This window comes from Pleurodeles waltl, chromosome 3_1 (assembly GCF_031143425.1).
Source record: "Pleurodeles waltl isolate 20211129_DDA chromosome 3_1, aPleWal1.hap1.20221129, whole genome shotgun sequence".
In the NCBI taxonomy this organism is placed as follows: domain Eukaryota; kingdom Metazoa; phylum Chordata; class Amphibia; order Caudata; family Salamandridae; genus Pleurodeles; species Pleurodeles waltl.
In genome coordinates, this window is record NC_090440.1 from 1,560,616,283 (window position 1) to 1,560,641,296 (window position 25,014).

The window sequence follows — 25,014 nt, forward strand, 5'->3', positions numbered from 1 at the left end:
GAACTCACATCCAAAAAGCAACCTAGGTTGGTGAATTGGACAGAGGCTTGTCAGAAAGCCTTTGACTCCCTGAAGGAAACCATGTGCAACGCCCTGTGCTCAAGGCACCTGACTATTCCCAGGAATTTATTGTGCAGACGGACGCTTCAGAGCATGGCATAGAGGCAGTTCTAGCACAGCTAAATGAGGAGGGCCTAGACCAACCAGTAGTCTTTATTAGCAGAAGGCTATTACAACGGGAACAGAGGTGGAGTGCTATTGAGAGAGAAGCATTTGCTGTGGTCTGGGCACTAAAGAAGCTGAGACCTGTTTGGGACTCACTTCTGGTTTCAGACAGACCACAGGCCCCTCAGATGGCTCATGCAGATAAGGGGTGAGAATCCTAAACTCTGGAGGTGGTCCATTTCCCTATAAGGGATGGCCTTTACGGTGGAGCATCGCCCTTGGGATCGACCACGCCAATGCTGATGATCGCCTCTCCAGATACTTGTGCCTTAGCAATGAGAGCTCCCAGGAGGATGGGTAGCTCTCCCCACTTTCAGCTGGGGGGACATTGTTAGACCTGACAGCCTTAGGGAGGTCATCCCTAACTTTTTTGCCTGCCTTCCTCCACTTTTTGGACACTGTGTTTGCTGGTTTTAGGACTCTGTGCACTTTACCACTGCTAACCAGTGCTAACATGCATATGCTGTCTCCCTTAAAACATGGTGACATTTATTTATACCCAATTGGCATATTTAATCTATTTGTAAGTCCCCAGTAAAGTGCACTACATGTACCCAGGGCCTATAGATTAAAATGCTACTTGTGGGCCTGCAGCCTTAAACTCCCATTTTTCTATATATGAGTCACCCCTAAGGTAGGCCCTAGGTAACCCAGGACATGGTGCTATGTAGGTAAAAGGCAGGACATATACCTGTGTAGTTTATTTGTCCTGGTAGTTTAAAACTCCTACATTCATTTTACAATGCTGTGAGGCCTCCTCCTTTCATGGGCTAACATTAGGGCTACCCTCATATACTGTTTGAGTGGTAACTTCTGATCTGAAAGGAGTAACACAGTCATGTTTAGTATGGCCAGAATGGTAATGCAAAATCCTGCTGACTAGTGAAGTTGGTTTAAACATTATTGTTTAGAAAATGGCACTTTTAGAAAATGAGCCTTTCTCTGCACTGAAATCCTTCTGAGCCTTAAAGTCCACGTCTGGCTTGGTTAGTTGACAGGTCCCTTGTGCATTCTACTCAGACAACCCCAAACACAGGATACGCAGTCACATCTGCACACATCTGCATACTGAATGGGTCTTCCTGGGCTGGGAGGGTTGAGGGCCTGACACTTACATGTCAAGGGACAGTAGCCTGCCCTCACACAATGGACTGACACTCCCCCTACTGGGACCCTGGTAGACATGATGGAACTGAAAGGGGATCTTGTGCTCTTCTAAGAAACTCTTCGAAGTCTCCCCCACTTCAAAGGCACATTTGGGTATTCAAGCAGGGTCCCTGACCCTACCAACTCAGACACTTCTGGACAAGATACCACTGGAGAAGAAACCCTGAACCAGAACCTGCAACCTGCCAAGAGGAACTGTCTGGCTGCCCAAAGGACTCACCTGGCTTTTCTGCAAAGGACTGCTTCCCTGCTGTTGCCCTGCTGCCTTGCTGCCTGGTTCTACTGAGAAGTGCTCTCCAAGAAGTTGGATAGAGCTTGCCTCCTGTTCCTTGAATTGCCAGGACCAAAAAGACTTCATCCTGCAAAGAACTCCTTGTGCCGCGAAAATTCTACGCACAGCCGGCAAGAAACGATGCAGAAAATGACCGCACACAGAACTGGAATGACGCAGCCTGGCTTCCCGAGAGGAGATTGACGCAGCACCAGCATTGCAACTGGAACTTCAACGCACAGCCCACTGGAACAACACAAATCCGAGCTGGAACGACGCAGCCCGACGTCCTACAGGAAGAATTGACGCAGCGCCTGCCGTGCGACAGAACTTTACACGCATCACCCACCGAATCCACGCAGCCCCTGTGATTTCATCATGCACGCCCAGGATTTCTCTGTATCGCCCCTGGGGCATCCGGAAACTCCGCAACCCGAAGAGGATCCCAGTCATTGCACTGGAAATCGATGCAAAGCCTGCCCTGTGTGAAAACATATCGACGCATCATCTGTGTGCACTGGAAAATCGACCAAAACCTCCCCATTTTCCATGCATCTCCTCCTCTGCAGTCCCTTGCGGAGAATTTGAACATGAACCAGGTACCTTGTGATTGCAAGAGACACCTGTTGCTTTTTATGAACTAAAAACTCCTTTTATCATTTTCTACAGTGATAATTCAAAGTGTACTTATCAAATCTGGATCGTTTTGACTTGCGTTTATTCAGATATATATTATATATTTTTCTAAACACTGTAGTGTATTTTTGTGGTATTATATTGTGTTAGTGCATGATTTATTGCACAAATACTTTACACATTGCCTTCTAAGTTAAGCCTGACTGCTCCGTGCCATGCTAGCAGAGGGTGGGCACAGGATAATTTGGATTGTGTGTGACTTACCCTGACTAGAGTGAGGGTCCTTGCTTGGACGGGGGTAACCTGACTGCCAACCAAAGACCCCATTTCTAACACTCTGGCTCTACAGGGACAGGGCCCCTATGGTCAGACACTCTAACTCCTCAACTGAGAAGTTAAGGGTCCTGTCACCTGCTTTGCCTGGCATCATGGCTCAAAGGTCGATAGCTGTAAAAGTAGCGGACGTTTTGTTGGGTGCAGTGTTAGAAGGCAAGTGAGCTTTTTTTTCATAATGGCAAGTACATGTACATGACGTACACAATCTTCAACAGAAACAGACACAGCCATTGGCTTTTGTACATTGCTGTCACACACGTTAGTCTATGTCAGTGTCTGTTGTTGAGTGTTGCACCTACTATGCAGCCAACTTCCTCCAAAGGACGTCAGATTGAAATGTCTTGATGGCAAGGTCAGGTGGCTGCCATTTTAGCATGTGAACCAGTGTATTTTTACATGCTCTGTGCATCACTACCACTCAAAATAGTGGTTAGGGTTCTTTCCAATGCAAAATGTGTACATTACTGATAGTGGCACAGTTTATTTCATACTTCCATTGATGGAATAAACATAAATAATAATGTGTAAATAATACATTTAATGTATTATTTACACATTATTTTATGAAAATATCAGACTTGTAAAAAGTTGTTCATCTAAGTTGCAATATCACTGAAAAAGTATGTGTACATATATGTCACAAAACATCTGGGATTTTCCAAAGACATGAGATGTGTGTTGATTATCAAAATATTATTTGCCCATTTAACCCCTTTGCTGCCAGGCCTTTTCCCACCAGGTCCCAGGCCTTCTTTTGGCTATTTGGAGCATTTCGCACTTAGGCCCTCATAACTTTTTGCCCACATAACCTACCCACGCCAAATTTGCGTCCTTCTTTTCCAACATCCTAGGGAGTCTAGATGTACCCATACTTTGTGGGTTCCCCTCAAGGAGACCAAGAAATTAGGCAAAATACAGCAAAAAGTTTTTAGTTTTTTTTTTTAAATGGGAAAAAAGGGCTGCAGAAGAAGGCTAGTGGTTTTTTTCTCTGAAAATGGCATCAACAAAGAATTTGCAGTGCTAAAATCACCATCTTCTCAGCTTTCAGGAACAGGCAGACTTGAATCAGGAAATCAAATTTTTCAACACAATTTTGGCATTTTACTGGTACATACCCCATTTTTACTATTTTTGTGGTTTCAGCCTCCTTCCAGTTAGTGACAGAAATGGGAGTGAAATCAATGTTAGATCTAAGAAAGCTAAACATTTCTGGAAAGTAGACAAAGTTCTGAATTCAGCAAGGGCTAATATGTGTAGATCCTACAAGGGTTTCCTACAGGAAATAACAGCTGAAATAAAACAATATTGAAATTGAGGTTAAAAAAACAGCCATTTTTCTCCACGTTTTACTCTGTAACGTTTTCCTGCAATGTCTGATTTTTTAAAGCAATATACCGTTACGTCTGCGGGACTCCTCTAGTTTTGGGGATATATAGGGCTTCTAGGTTCATCAAGAACCCTAGGTACCCAGAGCCAATAAATGAGCTGCACCTTGCAATGGGTTTTCACTCTATACCAGGTATACAGCAATTCATTTCCTGAAATTTAAAGAGTGAAAAATAGGTATCAAGAAAACCTTTGTATTTCCAAAATGGAAACAAGATAAGATGTTGAGAAGCAGTGGTTATTTGTACATCTCTGAATTCCGAGGTGCCCATATTAGCATGTGAATTACAGGGCATTTCTCAAATAGATGTCTTTTTTACACGGTCTTAGATATGGAAGGAAAAAATGTAAAGCAAGACAAGTGGCAATATCATTTTGTTTTGCTATTCTGTGTTCCCCCAAGTCTCACAATAAAAATGGTACCGCACTAGCGTGGGTAGGCCTAATGCTTGCGACAGGAAACTCAACATGGACACATCACATTTTTACATTGAAATCTGAAGTGTTTTTTGCAAAGTGCCTAGCTGTATATTTTGGCCTCTTGCTCAGCCGGCACCTAGGGAAACCTACCAAACCTGTGCATTTTTTAAAAACTAGACACGTAGGGGAATCCAAGATGGGGTGACTTGTGGGGCTCTCACCAGGTTCTGTTACCCCAAATCCTTTGCAAACCTCAAAATCCGGTAAAAAAACACACTTTTTCCTCACATTTTGGTGACAGATTCTGAGAGGAGCCACAAATTTCCTTCTAGCCAGCGTTCCCCAGGTCTCCCAATAAAAATGGTACCTCTCTTGTGTGGGAAGGCCTGGCGCCCGCGACAGGAAATGCCCCAAAACACAAAGTGGACACATCACATTTTCCCAAAGAAAACAGAGCTGTTTTGGGGAAAATGCCTAGCTGTGGATTTTGGTCTCTAGCTCAGCTGGCAACTAAGGAAACCTACCAAACCTGTGCATTTTTTAAAACTAGACACCCAGGGGAATCCAGGATGGGGTGAGGTGTGGGGCTCTCACCAGGTTCTGTTACCCAGAATCCTCTGCAAACCTCAAAATTTGGCCAAAAAACACTTTTCCTCACATTTCGGTGACAGAAAGTTTTTAGAATCTGAGAGGAGCCATAAATTTTCTTCCACCCAGCATTTCCCCAAGCCTCCTGATAAAAATGGTACCTCACTTGTGTGGGTAGGCCTAGTGCCCACAAAAGGAAATGCCCTAAAACACTATCTGGACACATCAAAATTATCAAATACCTAAAAACTACTTGTTTTTGCGGGGGCCACCTACGTTTTTGGTCCTGGGCTCAGCATCCATCTGGGGAAACCTACCAAACCCAGACATTTTTGAAAACTAGATACCCAAGGGAGTCCAGAGAGGTGTGACTTGCGTGGATCCTTCAATGTTTTCTTACCCAGAATCCTCAGCAAACCTCAAATTTAGTTTAAAAAATCATATTTTTTCCTACATTTCTGTGTGGGATCACCGCACCGCGACGAATTATCTACCACCCAACGTTCCACTCAGTCTCCTGGTAAAAATGATACCTCACTTGTGTAGGTGGGCCAAGTGCCTGTGACAGGGAAGAGCCAAAAATATGTCAAAATTGAGGGGAACCCAAAGCGGGTCCAAAAGAGCAGTTTGAAAAAAAAGATTTTTAGGCTGACAAGTGCAGCAGAATTTTTATCAGTATAGATGAGACAATGCTGGGTGTTAGCAATTTTGTGGATTCCTGCAGATTCCGGAAGGTTCCATCAAACAAATGTGGGAAAAATGTGTGATTTTCAGCGAAGTTGGAGGTTTGCATTGTGGGTAAGAAAATGGTGTGGGGTGCATGTAAAGCACACCACCCTGGAATCACCCAGATGTTTAGATTTCAGATATGTCTAGGTCTTGTGGATTTTTCTACATTGCAGCATCCCAAAGTCCAAAAAGTGCAGCTCTCACCATTCCTATTTGGATGATTTTGAGAGTTAGCCAAGCTCTTTCAGCCCAAATGTAAAACTGAAACCCAAAGTAATCAAATGTCCTCTTTCTTGCTGTTGGATAAGATGTTTTAGTGTGTGAGGGAAGAGCTGAAAGACTGTTCCCCCTTCAGTTGAGGTGGGGGCATAACCAGGCTCATACTGGTTGGTTGCCTCCCCCCACTATTTCTTTTTTTTAAATTCCCTTTCATCTAGTAGACTTTCTACCCACCCGGGTGTGGATGTATAAACATAAATAAAAAACAAAATTCCCTGGTGTCTAGTGGTTTGTGCCCCCCTTGGGGGCAGAATGGCCTAATAAAAATAAGCTGATCTGCCCCCAAGGGGGGCAGAAATGGCTTAAAAGTAAATTTGCCCCAAGGGAGCTACCCTTGATTAAGGAGTTGCGCCCACATACATAAAAAAATGACTAGCGGTTTCTGCCACACCCCCCCCGGGGCCAGATTGGCCTAATTATAATAGGCCGATCTGTCCCCAGGGGTGGCAGAAATGGCCTAAAAATAAATTGCCCCCTTGGGGAGTGGCCCTTGCCCAAGGGACCGCTCCCCTTATTTAATAACAAAAAATAAATCCTTGGTGTCTAGTGGGCATTTCTGCTGCCCAATCGCGATCGGGCTGCAGAAATGCTGACAAAGTCATCAAAGGAAAGGAAAGGCCTTTCCTTTCCTTTGATGCCTTTCTCAGCCCCTCCAGTGATCTGAGGAGAAATGCAAAAGCATTTCTCCTCCGATCGGCACTGGAAGCTGAGCTTCCAGAGCGGATGGGCAGGCCTCTGATGAGTCGCTGATATCATCAGACGCCACAAGGGTGTCGGGTGGGAGGCGGGGGTGGAAGGGGAAGGGATTCCCCTTCCATCTCTGCCCAGGGGAGAGGGGTGCCAGGCCCCTGGGGGCGAGCGCTTCCCCCATGGGCCCTAGTTGGACGTAACGGTTATGTCCTGGGCACCCGAGCGGTGCTGCCCAGGACGTAACCGTTACATCCAGACCACCTGAGGGGTGAAAGTGATATTTCGTTTTTGTCTTAAATGCAAATATATTAACCTAGAGAGAAGTAGAAGACAACAGCCTCTAATGTTTAGGCCATTTCCAGACCTTGCCTCCGTGGAAGAAAGGGATATTATAAAACAGATTCAGATTGAATAGCCAACTATTCTGGATTTATGTCAACAGCTGGAGACAGTTCTTCAGCCTCATAAGAGGAATCTCATATCAATAGCACCAATAGTGAAAATCATGGCAGTACTCTATTTTGTGGCCAGAGGATCCTTGGAATACATAGTGGTAGTATACGGAGGCATGTCATAACCAACTATCACTGGAAGAGATTAGGGCCCATATTCATACTTTTTGCCGCAAAACTGCGCAAACGTAGTTTTAAGGCAAAAAGTATAGCGCCGGCTTGTGGAATTTATTTATGGAATAGCGCAAGCTTGCGCTCAGGTTTGGCTAGCATCAGAAAAATGACATATAATGCTATAATGGGATTTATAATTCATCATACAGGATATCCATGACTGTTATGATGGAGTAATCCCTCCGCCAAACTCTAAATCAGGCCCTTAGTAGGAATAATGGCATTGGTCATCAGATGAACTTTGCCAAGTAAAGGTTTTAGCATGCTACTTATATTCTGCATACAACATGGCAAGATATAAAATATTAAGTCAACATACTTTGAGCAGAGTAACCAATTACATCACTTTAATTAAATGATAAGAAAGTGACTACATAGAAATTAACATGTAAATATCCACTTTTTATTCATTACATAAAATGTGGTTTGATAAATGCCAGACATTTTGCCATCTGTGCATATTTGTAAGAAAAGGGAGACCAACCAACATCACATTGCAAACATATTTTCCATGTACTTAAGACAACATGGTAGTAGTCCTTTAAATTTGATATTGCCAACACTAGGGAAATTGTAAGTTGAACATTTCTAGTCAAATATATGCAGTGAGGATGTGCACACATTAAAAAAAGTATGGCATATGTGAAATATATTAAAAGGTGAAAAAATACTTATAAGCACCATACCTGCATGGTATAATGGATGGGGTCTTGAACCTTTTATTTTAACTACAACAAAATACATTCAAACATACAAACAATCAAATAAGGATAAATGAAGAGCAAAACTCATAATTACTTCACGCATTGCCCAGTAGTGAAAGGAGTGTTGGTACCATCATTTTACTAATTTGATGATGACAATAGATTTGTGATTTTTGTAACTGGTCTTATATATTTTGCAAAGGTGGAAAAAACATTATGTGCAACTGATTTAGGAGCTAAAAGTACATTTATGATTAGTGACAAATGCACAAATCTAATTTACCAGTCTCCACTCCACCTGAGATTCATGTCAAGCATTCACGATGCAAGACCTTTTCCTTCAAGGGAAAAACCTTAAGCGGGACTGTGAGAATCGCCACCAGTCCTCTGGGCCTCCAGGTGATGCATGGAGACCAGCGAATGCACTCTCCCCCGCAGGTCTTTCCACTTCTTCCTAATTTCCTTCTGTGTGCGCAGGTTGTTTGGTACAGCATTCACTCTGTCAACATCTGACCCACATTTGACTTTTCTGAGGTATGGTTGTATGTTGTACTTGAGCTCCAAACAATTGTGTCTCTACTTGAATGATTTCATGCACCATGATTGACAATTCTCCCTCTGTAACATGTGGATTTCTCCTATCTGCCTTTATGAGTTTAACTGAAATAGTGGCCCACAAGTTAATGAAAAACTAAAAATGATCAAAACGTAAAATTAACAGAGGGAGTGAAAAAAATAAAATTGTGTTTTATAGTGTGGTATGCAGGTGTTCACAAATGGCCAACATATATCAAGTGTGTGCTTCTGCCATCCATCCAATAGCCACAGCCATAGTGCAATATTAAGTGGGTCCCGCGACGGACTCAGTCCATCAGGAATCCAGTGCCAGAACAACATCAGCATGACTGTGACATCTTAATATGCTTGGTGCAATCTCGCTGCCCTGACGGCAACGGAGTACTGTTAGCCAGCATTGGAGTCCGCCTCATCAGCAGCAGTAGACCGCTCATGCTGCGGACTCTACTCTGTTGACGTGAATGGAGGGTCAGCTGCCAAACATCTAAATATGGCATTCGGAACTCCGTCAGCTTTATGGAGTACTTGGAACCACCATCACAGTGGTACAACAGAACTCCCATTAATATCTAAACCAAACCCTAAGTCTTTTCCTGGGCACATAAAAACTGAAGCTTGAACTAGAGTGCATCCTAGACATTATTATGGTGAAAAAAGCAAGATTCATTAAAATAAGGAGAACTATTCCTGATTGCTTTGAGGACATTGAGTTTAGTAAATGAGGAACTCAACCAGATTTGAGTTTTGAAGACATTAAGTTGGCACCTTGGAGGGCTCCAATTGAGTGTGAGAGAGAGAAAACCATTAGAAGAGACTTAAAAAACAGGTCATTCACACATTGTACATGCTGCTAAGAATACAGATTTGTCAACGTTCCTACACTTCTTTTTTCTGACCACCCTACCCCAACTCCCTTTTCCCTTGGGAACAGGAGTCAGCACTCATTGTCAGTGATTGTTGAGGGTTGTTCGCATAGTCTTTGAATAAATCATCTTCGCCCCAGCAGATCCCAGAGTTTTCAGGTGATAGGTGACTTGAAGGAAGGCTGACCCATGCTTACCTGTCTTCCCGGGTGAAGATGAAGACATTAACCATTTTAATTTTATGGATTTACCATAGACTCTACTTGCCACCTCATCTGGATTCACAGTGGATAAACTGGCTAGGGTCCTATCAGTGATGCAGGCTGACGTCCAAAACGTGAAACACAAGAACCAACAGTTGAAGTCCAAGTTAGCACAATAGAAACCAAGGGAAGAACCATAGGTGAAGACTCCAATGCGATACCCAAAGTTAATGCCCCTCTGATCCAACCGACACACTTCTCAAAACCTGTCACAGACAGTTCTTCCACACAGTCCACTAGCACTCCACTTGTAAATCTGACAGTAATGATCCTCAGTCTGGTGCCATTGGAGGCCCCAGATTGATTCAATGGAGACAGCACAAAATAAAGTGTTTTTGTTAATCAGTGTCATCTTCATTTTCGTGCAGGCCTCCCTCTTTCCCAGATGACATTGCTAGGGTAGCCTTTGTTATTTCTTAATTAGTGGGAGATGTGGCTTCTTGGGCAGTTCCCCTGTTGAGGAAGATGACCTGGTATTTTATAACTTTCCAGCATTTAAGGAAAAAATGCGAAGGCTTTTTGCTAAGCACACTTTCATGTAAGCAAGTGATAATGAGCTATATGTTTAAAAAAACTGGATCCTGCAATCTATTGTCACCTGTGACTAACTTTATTAGATTAGTAGCCCAGACTTATTGGCCCGTTCTTGTTTATCATAGTGAGCAGAAGGAGGCTACCGATAAGAAAGAAACTTAACGGAAGTGAGCCAATGAAAATCAGGGGAATTCGAGGATCACTATCCAATGAGTAAAAAGAAAAAAAGTTAAACTTCTGCGTTTGCTGTAGACAGGGAGGACATTTTGCCAGAGAGTGTCCTGCAAAACCTAAAATCCCTAGGAAAAGTGTGGCCCTTGCCGATTGAAATGACAATAAATTCTGCATCAGAAAGTTATGCACTTGAAGGGGAACAAGATTGACCCTTCGAGTATCATTGCGATATCTAAATATTTGGCACATATGTAACCCATGCCCAAAACATTTTTTACCATCACTGTTATTTTAGCTAAACTATAAAATTATGTAAACCCATTTCTATCTTATTAGGCTCTGGGGCCACTGGTAATTTATTGGATATCACTCTAACAAAAGCTTTGGGTTTTCTTTTTGAATCCAAAGAATGCCCTGAACCTGTCAGAGCAGTTGATGGGTCCGAACGTTCTTCTGGCCTCATCATTTACCATTCCAAGGAGTTGATGATGATTTGCAATAATGGACATTCCGAGACAATCCACTTTGATTTAAATGACACCCATTTTAGAGCTATTCTGTGGGTTACGTGGCTTCTATGGCACAATTCTTATATTGATTGGTCATCCCGCACAGTAATTCTAGACTCACAGTATTGTGTATTGCACTGTTATCTGGAAGCCACAGAATGGGTAACTCCCCTCTCATGTACTGAAACCCCAACCTTGCTTAGCACTAGTTTACCAGCACAGTATGTCATGTTCCATGATGTCTTTTTCAAGCGAAAGCAACAACTCTACCTCTGCAGCGCAGTTTTGACTGCAGGATTGACCTTTTTCCAGATGCTGAGCTGTCCAGCAGTTGCATCTATGCTCTGCCAGAACCAAAAACAAAACACCTGAAGGAATATTTGGATGAATTGGTATTCTATGGTTTCATTCAACATTCATCTTGCCCAATTCTATCTCTGCTTTTCTTTGTTCTACAAAGAATAGGGAAGTGCGTTCCTGCATTGATTACAAGACCCTGAATAAGGCAACCATTAAGAACAAATCGCCCCACTACTCATTCTCGTGTCTTGGACCAGCTCAAAGACTTCACTATGTATAGTAAACTAGATCTTTAAGGTAGTTACCATTTGATTCTGCTCCAAGAAAGAGATGAGCAGAAAATTGTCACCTTATGAAGTATGGGCTGTATGAATAATGTCATTCGGGTTATGTAATGTCCCAGCAGCATTCCAGTTTTTCAACAATGAGGTTCTATTTGATCTTTTTGGAACTCTTCGTTATTATATATATTGATGACATATTGATTTATTCCCAGAATAAAGAACACATCACGCATGTTAAAAGGGTTTTACAATGCTTACAGACTCATCATTTGTTTACTAAGTACATCAAATGCATCTTTCACACAACCTGTGTTAATTTTTTGGGCTTCATCCTTTCCCCTACTGGAATCCATATGGATTCCAAGGAAATCGAAGCAGTTGTGCATTGGTCAAGCCCAATCTTGGTACAAGACATTCAGTAATCAATTTTTATTGGTGTTTGATTACACATTTTGCCAATATTGTGACCTCTATCATGAAATTGATTTGTAAAGGGATTTTTTCCAGTTGGACAGACACCACAGTTCATGCCTTTGCATGACCCAGGGAAACATGTATCTCCACTCTCATTCTGAAACACGCTGACCTCATTCAACCTCATGTTGTGGAGTTAGAAGCCCTTCAATTGGCTCTAGGAGAGGTGTTACCTCAGTGAAATGCTCAGTTATCCAGAATGCATCCCAAAGTTTTATTCTCCAAGAAACTGTTGCCTGCAGAACAGAATTATACTATAACCGAGTGAGGATTGCTAGCCTGCAAGCTGGTCTTCCAGAAGTAGACGCATTATCTCTTGGTATTACATCATACCATTTTTTAGGTTAGCCAGAGCTCTCACTCCTTGACAGATGAGATAGGTTATTTTCTTTAGTGAGTACAAATTTTTGATCACCTAGGGACCAGGGAAGAAACAGGGAAAAGCAGATGCTCTCTCATGTCTAGACAAACATTCTAACACTTCCAGCTGTCTCAGTGATCCAATAGCCATCATACCACAAGATAGAATTATTGGCAGATATGAAAGTACCAAGAATAAATCTGAAACATTTCTTAACAATGAAAAAATAGCTCTCCAGACAGCTGAGCCACATGCTTGGCTACAGGACCTAAGTGACCATGCAGACAAGTTATTCTTCCACACCCATAAGCATTACACTGGTGCCGCTCATGGACACCTCAGAGAAGCAAACACAGAGCAGAACTGTCAATGCTGGTTTTGGTGGGAGAGTAAGTCTAAAGGTGTGCAAACCTACGTGGGGACTTGCTCAACTTGTACCCTGCTAAAAACCTCTCATTCCTCTTCTGCAGGGCTCTTACAATCTATGCAAATCTCTCCAACCCCTTGGCACTCCATTAGTGTGAACTTTGTTATAGACCTATCCCCGGCTGACGGGTTTACACAATACTCCCGGCATTCAAATCAAAATGACCTATTTCATTCCCCTCAAAAAGCGAAACTGACACTATTAAAAGACTTGATTATTCTTTTCATATGCCAGATAATCTGGTTACACAGCCTATCCTCTATTATCATCTCTGACCATGGGACACAATTTGATTTCAAGTTCTGCCAATTGGTCTGTACACACTTTAAATTGATCATCATTTGTCCTCAGTTTACCACCTTCAAACAGGTGGGCAAACGGAATGAAGAAATCAATCAATGGAACAACGTTTACAATGTCTACTGAGCACCTGTTTTGGATGCTAGGTGTAGACATTGCCTCTAGCATAACTATATCATAACAGCAGTACACATTCAGCCACAGGGATATCTGATTTAAATTATTCTGTTGGGCTTCATCCAAAGGCTATCCCCCTACACATATCCATGGACATGACTGCCATTCCAGCAGTCAACAAACCTAATGGAAATATGGGCAAAAGCCAGAACAGAACTACAATGATCCAAGCAACTAATGAATGTCCAAGCTGATCAACATTATCGTCCAGCTCCTCCCTATGTTGTTGGTGACCAAGTTTGGTTGTCAACTAAAAACATACATCTAGCAGAACTACACAAATTACAACCATGCTGCATTTGGCCCTATAAGGTTTCCAAAGTCATTAACCAAGTAGCTCTGAGATTGAAACTACCACCTAAACTCCAAATACACCCAATGTTCCATTCAACACCTTCAACCCCTCTACTTGCCATGAGAATCAACCCCCATTGTTCGTCCTTGAAGGCCATGTCAAGTTTGACATATGCTATATTGTAGGTTCCAAATGGCAACAGGGCAAACTCTTTTACTTTGTATATTAGGTTGAATATTTCCCTGAAGATAGGTCTTGGAAGCCTGCCGATCACTCCATTGTGCTTACCTGGTACAGAGGTTCCATAATCTCTATCCCAAGAATCCAGGCCTAGTGGGATAGCCTTGGGGGTGGAGAACTGTTACACACCACTCTACCTGTACCTTGTCTGGCTTATGGTCTACAGGCAATTGGGCTCCAGCGTGAGAGAAGGTAACACCGTGGACCTCCCCAGCTCTAACCATGTCTGTATACACTGTTAAGCTAAAGTAGGAGAAGAGTGATCCCCTAAATCTTTTCTGCCTCTACCCGTGTTAAGTATGCCAAAGTTAACTTTGTTGCTTTGAGATTATTTGCACTGCTGCAATTTAGGCAAACCCCCACCCTTTGCCTCCTTCTCCCACTTTCAGTGCACCTCTCCTATCCTGATAGTGGATGCAGAAATATTCTAAGAGTTTGGAGACTTGTGAAGTTTGGCAGCCACCTTGGGTGTGGTGGTATAAATAGTGTGGCCAACACGTGAAGCCATGCTTGGCTTCAAGATTCCATCCTAAAGGAGGTCTGTGTTTCAGCTCTTAGTTATCTGTGGGTGACTTTGTGAGTTTTGGCAAGCTTTTCCTGTTTCAGCATCAATCCTTGGGAGCCTTGACATATTATGGACATCACCTCTTCAAAGACACAGAAATCGAGAAGATCAGTAGCAGCTGATCAAAGTACTTTCAGGTCAGTGCACTGAGCCTAAAACTGCAGTCCTTTTTGGGCACACAAAAACTGAAGATTGAACTAGAGTGCGACCTAGACATTGTTATAGTGAAATGAGCAAGACATATGAGAATAAGGAGAATTATTCATGTTTTAAAAACACTGAGTTGAGTGAATTGGGAACTCAACCAGGTTTGAGTGCTGCGGACATTGAGTTGGCCCCTTGGAGGGTTCCAGGTGAGTGTGAGAGAGAGAAAGGTATTAGAGGCGAACACACAGTGACCTTATGTATACTTAATATTCTGTCTTCATTAATTGTGTACCTGTGTTTTTAGCATCCAGTGGGATCCCCAAGAGAGTAGAGAGGAGACTCAGACAACAGACCATCCACAGACTGTACACGCTGTTAAGAATACCTGAAGATTTTTTAGCTCTCCTATCCTAAGTGAGTTTTGAGGGTTGTTCTCAGGGGGCTTGGGTGGATCATCTTTGCCCCTGCAGTTCCCTACATTTTCAGGTGAGTAGTGCCTTGACACTAAGTTGAGGAATATTTTTAAACTTTTGGACAATATTATTCCACAGGAATAAGCAAACAAATAAACTGTGTTTGAAATAATTAATAATCCTGTATCCTTAGTGGGAGCAAGTGGCTTACTTGAAAGAGAAGAAACATATTTCTTAGCATAGCTCAAGAATTAGTGTCATAGTCAAGGTGCCCTGTTAGTACAACATTATAAAGAATAGAAACACAGCCCAGATGACATTAAATAGTCAGTGTAAGCAGTAGTGGAACATGGTCCTAGAGGCAACCAAGTCACAACTTGCACATTTTGAAGCCAGGCTAATAGTAAAACATCAAACACCCATCTTGAGCCTGAACGATCATGATGAACTGTACATCTTCAAGAGAATATAAAATGCTTTATTTTTGTAACAAAAATGTGTCTACTTCTGTGTTAATGTGCATGAGTTACCTATGTGTATCATTTTAAAATTATTTTTATACATTCTATAACCAATGATCAAGGCACAGTATGTTGGTTATGAGATAAGGGTTTCACACTCCATGTATGGGCGATCAACCATTCACTTATGATAGACAATATGTATGGAAAGTTAGCAACATTTCCAAAATGTTTGTACTGTGCGTTTGGGAAGTGGCTGTTTATGAGAATACACATCCTATTCTCAAATATCCATGTACTGGTTACTTGGCAAAGATAATGTTCTATTTAAAGGGTGTTTGGATATCTATCTCTGTTTGAGAACCCCCTTCAAAAAAGGACCACAGAGCAAATATGAATACATGCCCCCTACTAGATTGCGGCCCTACACTTAATCTAAGTAATATCACCGACCAATTGGCCTCCTTTTTCAAGATATGTGGACTGGTGCTGTACGGATGACGTCATTATCCCCGTGGTATGGGTCATGCTGAAACTATCCACCATCCTCATTTACATAGGCCGTAAATTATTGCTGCTTGAAATATTGTCTATAAGAAGCCCATCTTCATCACCACTTACAAGCCAGACTATGGATGCCTCTAAACTAATTGGAACATCTTCAGTGGCCTTTCCCAAACACAGGGCCATCATTCATTACCACTACCATCTATAGAAATACTTTGATGAGTAGAAATGCAACCTTGAATGTCTGCAGTTTGTTTGATTAACCTATATACAACACCATTCTTTTATTTTGACATTAGTATTTTCACACAGGACCACATTGACACCTTGATGGAAAGGGTATAGCCCCTTAGGAGTCAGTGGACATATTACCTTATTTTAGGTAACAGACCTTCTCCTAGCAATAATGCTTCTACAAAGTATTAATATTTGGTATAATAGGATTACAGTAGTAGTACAATACTGCCTTTGAATTGACGCATTATGGTACATGATACTTCAAAGGGAAAGAATAGTTGCTACTCAGAGTTAAATAACCAAATGATGTACATCACAGTTTATATACATATATTTGGTTTGCTTATAACTTTGGTTCCGTTTGACAAATCTTCATGAAATGTTTCAAAACAATGTTTTTCCGTCCAGCTTCTTCCTAGCAAGTTTTACGATGATTCGTGAAGCGGAGTCCAAGAAAAGAGGGAGATCCAAAGCCACTTTCTTTCCCTATTCATTTTTCCATAGGAAAATTAGGCATAGCTACAGCTCAAACTCCTAAACAAACTTGCATCAAATTTGTCAGAAAGCTAGATCTTGCTAAACCTTGGTACAGAAAGCAAGCTTTTTGTAATTTGGTGTAAATCCATTTAGTGGTGTTAGAGAAATCAAAGTAAAAAATATATTAATATCTAGGATTGCAGACAATTTGTGGATCCAACACATCTCAAGATAAGACTTGATTGGCTGCCACCACATTAATGAAGAAGTGTCAGCATCCATATTAGGGCTCAGAGACTGTGGGCCATATTTATACTTTTCGACCCACAACTGCGCCAACGCAGTTGTGCGTCAAAAAATCTAACGCCATTCTGAAGCGCCATGCGGGCGCCGTATTTATTCAATGCCTGGTGTGCGTAAAAAAAAATGACTTACACCAGGCAGCGCCGGCGTAGGGGAATATGGAGCTTGGGCGTCAAAAAATGGGGCAAGTCAGGCTGAGGCAAAATTTTCGCCTCAACCCGATTTGCGCCATTTTTTTTTACTCCCAACCCCCATTGAATTGACTCCTGTCTTAGCAAAGACAGGAGTCATGCCCCCTTGCCCAATGACCATGCCCAGGGGACTTCTGTCCCCTGGGCATGGTCATTGGGCATAGTGGCATGTAGGGGGGCACAAATCAGGCCCCCCATGCCACAAAAAAAAAAAAATAATACTTACCTGAACTTACCTTAAGCTCCCTGGGATGGGTCCCTCCATCCTTGGGTGTCCTCCTGGGGTGGGCAAGGGTGACAGGGGGTGTCCCTGGGGGCATGGGAGGGCACCTCTGGGCTCCTTCCGAGCCCACAGGTCCCTTAACGCCTGCCCTGACCAGGCGCTAAAAAACAACGCAAAAGCAGCTGGACATCATTTTCTTTGACCCGCCCACTCCCGGGCGTCATTTTTGCCCGGGAGTGTAAATACGGCGCACATGCCTCTGAGTAATTTTTTAGAAGGGAACGCCTACCTTGCATATCATTAACGCAAAGTAGGTGTCCACGCAAAAAAATGACGCAAACTCCATGAACTTTGGCGCTAGACGCGTCTAACGCCAGAGTATAAATATGGAGTTCGTTTTGCGTCTAATTTGCGTAAAAAAAACGACGCAAATCCGGCGCAAACGGAGTATAAATATGGCCCTCAGTCTCCAATCCTACAAAAATTATTAACACATGTAAGGGTTCGAGGTAGGCATACGCTGCACCGCTAGGTCGGGGGGGAGAGCTCAGACAGTAGATCCAAAAATCTGCGGCAAAATATATTTTAAAAAAATGCAGGCTTCCTTGCTATAAAAAACTCCCTGGTTGGTGGACCAGGCCTGTTAAAGCGGCACTTATTCATTAATTAGGGGAGACAGGCACAGTGCCTTAATTGAGCCCAGATAACAAATCCCCCCTGGGCCAGTTTGTTGATAATAATAAGAGAGGGAACGTGCCTTTAAGAAGACCCAAAACCTAATTCCCTGGAATTGCATTGATTTTAAAGGGGAGGAGGACAAGCTGCCCCTTCCCCAGCCATTATGCAGGCCTGAAGATCCCATCCCCCTGGCTGGTAATTAACAACTAGGTTTGACTTGGCCTATACGGCAACTAGGCACTGCTTGAAAGACTGGTTTGACAGATCAGAGTGTGGGCATTTTTGATGGGTGTTTGTGGGCCTGTTTTATGGTCTGGTGGGTCGATTTTCACTCTTGATTTCCTTGATATTACCATAAACATTATCTGAAGCAAGCCCAAATGCATGCAGAACCACATATCTTGCAAAATAGATATATAGTGTGTCCACACAATACAAACTGCCCTGATTTGAAGACACATTTTTAGCTATCTAATTCAGTAAAGGGACAATTTTATTTTAGCTACAGGGCCTATTTTCTTTCCAAGTCTGATCCTGTTTAGAAAGTGAAGCCGTTGGCTCCCCTCCCCTCCTTGAGCCTTTTAAAAGGCCCACGACCCCATCCCCTGAGCCGTATTGATTTTGAAAGCTGTAACTATAACTTGTGCCCTAAGTAACTATAACTCACATCCTCACCAAGCACTGCTTATGATCTCACAAATTACATCCCTTTTAGCATGTGTAGTATCCACATAGCATTTCATTGAGTCTGTTTCTTGTTTCTTTATCTTGTAGAATGTTTAACATGTCACTGTGATGCACATTGCATTCCTATGTGGAATCCTGGTTGCTGGGTGAGTTCAGACTTTCCCTGTACTTCACCTGGCTAGCAGCGGTTCTCTGTGGGTCCTTGTTTACCTTCAAATAAACTTCACCTAAAAGGTATTATTCTGCTTTTAGTCTTCCTTTGTTGGCTACTACAATTTGGTACCAGGAGTGGGGTATCTATTTGACCCCTTATTCTCAGCGGACATTTTCCAGGACCCACAGGATTAGGAACTCTGGCTGCATGTAGGATTTATCCTATTGTAAAAGGTACTGTGACTGAGTTTTTTATTTGAAAAAAAAAGAAAACTGAGAGGAAGATTTCAGTAAACCTTGCTGCCTCTGATACCTTGCTGCCTTCGCCCGCAGTTTCATTTCATGTTTGCCACTTTCATCTTGAAACAGGAGTTCTGCTGTGTCATTCTCTGCAACTGCCATTGCCCTCGAGTGCTGCCTCTCTTATGTGCTGTGTCACGATCTGCTGCTAAAGTGCGCACCTGCCACAACGCATGAATCTTTGGTTTGATGGCAGGCAAACGGTGCGGTGACAAGCTTTCACCGCAGTGATGCGTACACCACACTAGCTTTCACATCACTGTGTTTTAACTTTCTCTTTAAAATGTTTTATTTTCTTGTTATTTTTCTATGTTTAGACATTATTGCAGTGTTTGAATTGTATTGTTACTTTGACTTTATTTAACATTTTATTACGTATCCATATTATGGCTACTAATGAAAATGTAATACATCCACCACCGTTTTTACAGAAATCTAGTAAACCCGAAATCAAATGGAAACAGTGGATTACGCATTTTTGAGAACTATTTGCTGACTATTGATGCTTTTCACTATTACCCTACCAGAAAATTGGCCTTGTTGTTTAGTCATTTAGGCATTGAAGGGCAAATTTTTTTTGGACAATATTCATTTGATACCTAATCCAGTTGGGGATGGTGACTCGGATATATATTCGGAAGCCAAAGAAAGGTTAAAAAAAACAATATTCTGACAAAGCCAGAGTACTTCTTGAAAGACATTGGCCCTCATTACAACCCTGGCGGTCGGTGTTAAAGCAGCAGTAACACTGCCAACAGGCCGGCGGTAAAAGAAAATGGAATTATGACCACGGCGGAAACCGCCAACACATACAGCCACTTTCACACTCTGACCGCCACGGCGGTAGCAACAAACACTGCAGCAGAAACTGCCAACAGCCAGACGGAAGACAATGTATCGCCCACTCCATTACAATCCGCCCCTCCGCCAGCTTTTCCGGGGCAGTACCAACGCCATCAAAAGCAAGGCGGAAACAGTGTTCTGAAGGGAAACGACTCACCTCTCGACACTCAAGGAAGAACCAGGACGCCATGGAGCCCGAGCTGCATGTCTTCCCATGCTGGTGTATCTGCTCATGTACCAGGAGTACCAACGCCGGCGATGACAACCACGGTGAGTACTGCACCTAGCACACAAGGGAGGAGGGAAGAAAAAGAGAGTGACACACACACGCAACACCCCCACCCCCACCTTCACCCCTAACACCACACACACAAACATATGCAACAACATTACATTTACACCTGTAACCCTCAGGAATAACGCAAGGACAAAAGGAATGGAGTAAAATGAGTGTAATATTAGAAATCCATACAGAAAGCAAAAACAGTATTTACAATATATACAATATATATAAAAGCGGGACAATGCCCACTCAAAATGTCCATTGCACACTGGGCCAAAACACATAGGCCAAGCCCACACTTGACTCCTGCCTCAATACGGAGAGAACACTGCAGGAGCATCAGGTCGAAAACACACAGGCACCACAGGGGGATGGGGAAGGGGGGCACTTCAGCCAGAGATGGTACAACGCCACTGCTCCTGGAGGGAGCTCCATGCCCACTGCTTGGTCCTGGGGAGTGCAAAGCCACAGTCCCTCAATTGGCTGATTTGCCCACTGCTTGTTCCTGGGGAGTGAAAGGCCACAGTCTCTCAAGTAGGTGGTTTGGCCACTGCTTGGTCCTGGGGAGTGCAAAGCCACAGTCTCTCAAGTGGGTGCTTTGCCCACTGCTTGGTCCTGGGGAGTGCAACGCAAAAGTCTCTCTAATGTATGCCTTCTTCCACTGGTTCTGGGGGGGCCTTGTGCCCAGTGTGCTTCATCCTGCCAAGGATAGGGTGAGTGGATGCCTTCTTCCACTGGTTCTGAAGGGGGCCTTGTGCCCAGTGATGCAGATCTTGGGGAGTGCAAGGTCACAGTCACTCACCTGGGTGTCAGACCCACACGATTTTCTGTGGGCAGGATGCATGACACTCCATGGAGGTAGGACTACAGTCCATCCGCCGGCAGAGACGGCTGTGCAGTGGTGGCAGTGCCGGTACCGGTGTCGGTGCTGCCAGTGCTGGGGGGAGGCTCCAGCCCTTCCACTGCAGCCTCGGATGGCTGCCCATGGGGCTGCTGCTGCTGGCAGTGGTGCTGCTTGCCGCGGGGCAGGTGGCAGTGCTTGCGGCAGTGCTTGCGGTGGTGCAGGTGAGGGTGCTGGCTGTGGTGCAGGTGGCGGTGCTGGCGGTTGTGGTGGTAGCCTCCAGGCCTTCACCTGCAGCCTCGGACGGCTGAAGTTCCCTGGCTGGTGTTCTGTGCCCCTTCCTGCCCTAGGCAGATGGTGGTGCCTCCTTGCTTCTGCCAGCTGGAGACTTTGACTTGGACTTGCTGGATGGTTGTGGCTCCTTCTCCTTGCTGGATGCTGTCCCCTTCTTGCCCTTGCCAGGTGTTTAAACCTTCTTGGCCTTGGCAGGTGTTGGTGGCACACTGGCTGGGCTGACGGGTGCCTCCTTAGAGCCTCTCACAGCTGCAGAAACCACAGACGTGGACTTGGTGGCTGAGGTGCTGCGCTGGGCTGGGTTCTGGCCACCCTGGCCCTAAGTGAAGGACGGGGGAGGGGTAGGGAATAGGTCTATGTTGGCTAGGAAAAGCTTCTTAGGGACATTGGGGTGGGAAGAGGGTGAAGGTTTGGGAGTGGAGGAAGAGGGAGTGCTTGTAGGAGGTGTCAGTCTGCTGTGTTCGGTGCAGGTGCATGAGCTGGATGCTGTTGTGAGGTGGATGGCTGTTGGGTGGGTGTGTGCTTGCGTTCGTGTACTTTGGGAGGAGGGGTCACAGACACAGTGGGAGAGGACACAGGGGACGTGTGCATGGATGTGGGGGTGGTGACTGCCAGTGAGGGGCGTGTAGTGATAGGCATGCTGGTGATGGAGGTAGTGGATGAGGATGTAGTGCATGCAGGTGTGAGTGGAGATGCAACTGGGAGGGAGGTGGACGAGGAGGAGGGGGACACAGTGGATGCAGAGGATGTTGGTGTGTCTGCATGGGGATGGTGCTTGTGTCAGTGCCTGTGAGATGAAGTGTGGTGCTTGTATTTGCCTGAGCCACTTCTGTGTGTTGATTTGGGTGATTGCTGGCCTGGAGGTGTGCTTGGGATAGGTTGGGGTTGAGGGGATTGGGACTAGGTAGAGGAAGTTGGAGGGGGGAGTCTGGAGACAGGTACAATGGCTGCCATCAGTGTGGAGGCCAGAGCCTGAAATGCTCTCTGTTGGGCCGCCACGCCAGGGTGAATGCCCTCCCGGTATGCATTTGTTTGTTGCAAATGCCTTTTGACACCCTGGATGGCATTCAATATGGTTGACTGCCCAACAGTGAGGGATCTCAGGTGGTCAATAGCCTCCTCACTGAGGGCAGCAGGGCTGACTGGGGCAGGGCCTGAGGTTCCTGGGGCAAAGGAGATGCCCACCCTCCTGGGTGAGCGGGCACAGGAAACACACTGAGGGGCTGCTGGGAGGGCGGTGTACCTGTAGTTGGGGTGGGCACTGAGGTCTCCGCCACTGCCAGGGAGCTTCCATCGGAGGAGGAGTTGCTGTCTGTAGTCACCGTCGATGAGGGCACCAGTGGGACGGAGGGCCCCTGTGGGATGCAGCTCCCTCCGTCACCGGTGCCTCTGCTCCTCCACCAGATGATGCTAATGCACACAAGGACAGAGTGACAAAACAAGAAGTGGGGGAGACACAGAGGATACACTTGGTCAATGCCAGCAACAACACTACCGTTTGCATACACAACACGATGAGATCAGCCCTATGCACTAGGCCATGCACTACCAGTTACAAAGCTAGTCACCAGCTCATGGGGTACAATGCCTAACGCCATTAGCTGGACACCTAAAACCAACAGGACCCTGCCCAGTAGTAGATGCCCACTAACAATATTGGGGTTGGAGTGCTTCAGAGCCTGACCAACAAGGGACCTACCCTGCCATTTCACTCTGGCCTACGGGCACCCACAGCCCACATGCCCCACCCAGGTACAGCCTTAACGCACGCAAAGTCATGCTTCAGAATCTGTACTCACCACTTGTGGCTTCTGTGATGCCTTCAAGCGCCCATCCAACTCCGGATAAGCCACCGACACGATGCGGACATCAGGGGGGTCAGGGTACGACGGGCCCCCCTTCCTCGTTGGGAGGCCAGCCCCAGCTGAGCCTCCGCCATCTTCCTTGCGCAGTGGCGCAGCTCCTCCCACCATTTGCAGCAGTGGGTGCTCCACCTGTCAAAGACCCCCAGGGTCCGCACCTCCTTGGTGATGGCAAGCCAAATACCCTTTTTCTGATGGGCGCTGACCTGTAGGAAAAGAAACATTGAAAAAAGGGATTAGTCATACGGTCTACACTGTTACACTCATGGCCAACAATATTCCTCCCGTCCCCTTACACACAGACATTGACCACCATACATGCAGCACTCTGTCCAGGACCCCTCACCCCCACCCAACACGAGGCTTACAAACACATCAATACCTACATTCATGGCCCATGCATCATGCTCACAGTGTACTCACCTGTATGTCTGGAGGACCATAGAGTAAAGTGTAGTGGGGTAAGACTCCATCCACCAGTCTCTTCAACTCCTCCGAAGTGAAGGCGGGGGCCCTTTCCACAGACACTTGAGCCATTGTCGCTTCCAGACACACGTCACAGCAGCATTTGCAATGTAGGTCGTCTCCTGTTGAAGGTAAGGCAGCAAGTGAGTGAACAGATAGAAAATGGCAGTCTCGTCCGTGGCGGTGCGTACCATCACTGCCGGCGTACATCTCCATTGGCTCCTAGAACCCATAGGGCCCAATGTTAACCAATGGGAAGTTGCGGCAGTCCTCGAATGCCGACCACAACGGCGCACAACACCAGCGGAATTACCTCATTTCCACTTGTCTCTCCTCACAGGTCAGGCAGCCGCCATTTCAGGGGAAACAGGCCCTGGCACCTAACTGTGTCACAGCAGACATTGGCAGATCAACTGACTTTCGTATTCAAATACTGTTTCTGTAAAGGAACAATGCATTTTCATTTTCAAATATGTTTGAATATGACCCTCTGCTCACCTTTTTCCACCCTAGAGTTCAACCGGTGAGGATGAATAGGAGATGGAGACCTCCCCCGTGTACAGACCCCTCGTGGACCTGGCGACAATGGATAGGGCCACAATCCAAGAACTGTGTGCCCAATTGGAGCCAGACCTGATTTCAATTATCCGCCAGCCCACAGGTATCCCCCCTCTTGTGCAGGTCCTGTCAGTGCTCCATTTCCTGGCAAGTGGTTCATTCCAAGCAACAGTGGCCGTGGCCGTGGCATCGGGTTGTCTCAGCCAATGTTCTCCAACGTGTTGACCAGAGTGTTGTCTGCCCTGCTGAAACACATGTGCAGTTACATCGTATTTCCCCAGGTGGAGGATTTGGCCACAGTGAAGGCTGACTTTTATGCCCTGGGACATATCCCCAACATCATTGGTGCCATTGATGGTGCACATATAGCATTTGTGTCCCCCGGAGAAATGAACAAGTGTTCAGGAATAATAGAAAAAGCTTTCACTCTCTGAATGTGCAGATGGTGTGTTTGCCAGAACAGTACATGTCCCATGTGAATGCCAAGTATCCTGGCTCTGCGCATGATGCCTTTATCTTGAGGAATAGAAGCATTCCATATGTCTCAACTCCAGAGGCACAGGGTGTGGCTAATAGGTGAGTCCATGGTCCCCCCCAGTTGATGTAGGTATATACCCCAACCTCTCATAGCTACTGACCCCCAGTGAGGAATGCCAGGACAAGGGCAGAGGAACGTTACAATGAGGCACATG